This window comes from Coffea eugenioides, chromosome 9 (assembly GCF_003713205.1).
Source record: "Coffea eugenioides isolate CCC68of chromosome 9, Ceug_1.0, whole genome shotgun sequence".
In the NCBI taxonomy this organism is placed as follows: domain Eukaryota; kingdom Viridiplantae; phylum Streptophyta; class Magnoliopsida; order Gentianales; family Rubiaceae; genus Coffea; species Coffea eugenioides.
The window spans coordinates 40388281-40391418 of record NC_040043.1 but is presented as its reverse complement, the minus strand read 5'-3'; positions in this window follow the sequence as shown (position 1 = coordinate 40391418).

Here is a 3138-nt window from a genome sequence, read left to right as displayed (position 1 = left end):
AGAAGTAGGGCCTTCTTGACCAACATCCTGTGGTCGACGTGGGCCCCACGTAGGCCCTTGTGTATCTCATGGAGGACTTGGCGTCCTTCCTCGAATGTAATGCATCTCAGCCACGGGCCAAGGTAGGATCGTTTATATAGCTCCCCATCGCGGAATGCGTACCGAGCAGCTTTGCATTGGATATTTCTTGTTTCGGCTTGGTTCTCGGGAAGAATCCCCTGACTTAAGAATAGGATGAATGGGCTCATCTATGTGTCTCCCGAGTGTACGGGGCAGGCTGTCCCTTCCATGTCTCCTGACTCGTTCAGCACTTCCACTAGAACCGTCTTGTTGAGGTCGAAAAATGATATGGAAGCCAGCCGGGATAAGGCGTCAGCCCGCCTGTTCTGCGACCGGGGTATGTTTTGAATTTCGAAAGACTCGAAATATGCTGTGAGTTGGTGAATTTTGGAAAGATACCATTGCATGGTCTCATTCTTGGCTTCATATTCACCAAGGACTTGGTATACTACAAGTTGGGAGTCGCTGCGGACATGGATCCGCTGAGCACCAAGTTTGCGGGCTAGTTGAAGTCCCGCAATCAAGACCTCGTATTCGGCTTCATTATTGGTGGTTGAGAAGTCAAAGCGGAGGGCGAATGAGTACACATCCCCGTGGGGGCCCTCCAGGAGGAATCCTGCGCCGCTGCCATCTCCATTAGAGAACCCGCACTACAAGAAATTTGGTCATCAGTGACAACTGATTATTATCACAGAAAATGTAAAAGTCGTCACTAACGTGTTTTACTGACAACATTTTAGTTGTCACAAAGTCGTCAGTGAATCTCTGTCGGTAAAGGTACACAGTCACAACATTAAATGTCATCAGTAAATGTTATTCATTAGTGACAATATTTTTTGTCAATAATAAATACATATATAGTGACGACATTTCACCTTATCAATGATGCTCGTAGTAGTGTCGTCAGTAAAATCCTTTTCATAGTTGCCGTTGGTATTGATTGGTTACTCACAACTCTTTAGAGTCGTCACTAAAAATGGCTCTTTACTAACAACATTTATCATCACTATATACCTTTTTGTTATACACCCTATTTAGTGACAACTTTTTGTTGTTAGTGGAGAAATCTGAATAGTAACAATATATTGTCACTATGAAACCTGATACAAACGATTGTCCTAAAAGCAACCAATCCAACAATACATCAAATTAGAACCATCTAAGGCCTGCTAATTAATATCTAAAAGCATCCATTATACTAAAAAGGAATCGAACAATTCATCAAATCAAAAGAACCATAAAAGGCCTGCTAATTAATAGCTAAAAGCATCCATTATGCTACAAAGGACCAAAATATAATGTTTAAGTTCAATGTCATCCTACAAATACTACAATAGAAGTGGTACAGTGTAACCCAAATTGTTCATGCAAAGTCAATCAAGTTTACAAAAAGCATCCGAGCCTCAAAAGTCATAAAAACTTCCAAAACACTTCACGAGCCAAAAAAGCAGCTTTATCTTCATCCTTCTTGAGTCCACTTAGTAGCTGTGAATTTTGCACAAAATCTGACATAGTAGCATTTGTCTGCATAAAGTAGTATAACAATAGTAAGTAACAAGCATTTTGAAAAGGAAAAAAATCTTAGATTTACTTATCACAAACTCAAATAATGAGTAGGAAATTAGTAAGGAAAAGAATAAAGAATGTGATTAATTGTCATAACAAGAACAATATCCCAAATGAACTCAAAAGTTAGCTATTAAAGTATTAGTAATGTCAATAACTTATTTATATTCTATATGTTCTACTGAAGACAAAGGATTGTTATTTATAAAAATTAGCCATGGATAACATAAAACAATGATTCGCTGCAAATTGTTGTGCTACAATAACTTGATTAAGTTCATTCTTCAACCCGTAAAAGGTTATTTTAAATTAGCTTACTACCCAAAATTAAACCATCTATATAAATGCCCTCATTAAGTCAATTGGGCAGAAAATTATGTCCATGATTCATATTGCACTTGATTTGTACTATTACAAATCTACCTTATTAAAAGTATGATCAGAAAAAGGTTTTGCCATGAATTTCGAGCATATGTGCTCTCATTACCTTGCTGCCTAGCTTCCAGTTGTGTTTAGAGATTTAAGCAGGCTCTGCATTTCATTCTGCTGTTTCTGCATCTAAGTTTGTTGGCTCACAAGTGTTTCCATCAGTTGCTGCTGAGATTGGATAGTCATTTCCAATTAAGTGCGCATGTGATCACAAAAACAAAGGAAAAAGGAAAAAAAGAGAGTTCGTGTTAACTCACCTTAAAGTAAAAAATGCAGCTATATGACAATCTCCTAGTGAGACATTGAGCCTATGTCCGTAGCTTCAATCACTGCAAAAGCTAATAATCACAGTACAAACAATTTAAGTTTTGGGAGTTTAATTCACATCAAATTGTACATATGCAGATTGATCTAGCAATACCTACAACTATCAATCTGAATAGAGCATTATTGCTCAAAAATTAAAGGATAGTCAAGCATAGTCATTACAATCAACTTTAGTCAAGCGTAATCTATATTTGAGCTAACCAGTCGTAAATGATTTTTATTAACTAGGGATGACTATGCTCTAGAGATTATTTCAACTAATCAAAATAATCTATGCTCCAGAGATGTCTTTTTAACAAGCAAAAAATAGAACATTTAGAGGATTAAATGAGACAAAATAGACCAAACAAGTTGCTAGATGGATTGCACAACTTTTTTAGAAATTAAGAGTAAATAGATGGATTGCACAACTTATTTGTGCTTAGTTTAATCTGTCAAAACCAAATCAAGGCATGTCCTGGTACCAATACCTTTTGCTCTTCATGGTATTTTGTAGGCCTTGTCCATAAGTCGCTCGTTGACTGAAGCTAAATTTACAGCAGAAAATGGACAAGTTAATTGCAGAGAATTACTCAACTCAGTGATCCAATCTGTACAAGAAGCCGGTGGATTAATTGATTATGCAGAGGTCAGGCATCATACGTAATTACATGAAAGTCTATACTACAATGCAACTTTTCTACAAAAATTCTGTTCAAAGCTGTATTTACATTAAATAAATAGATAGCCGTTCTAGTTGCCACTTAGCATATATCA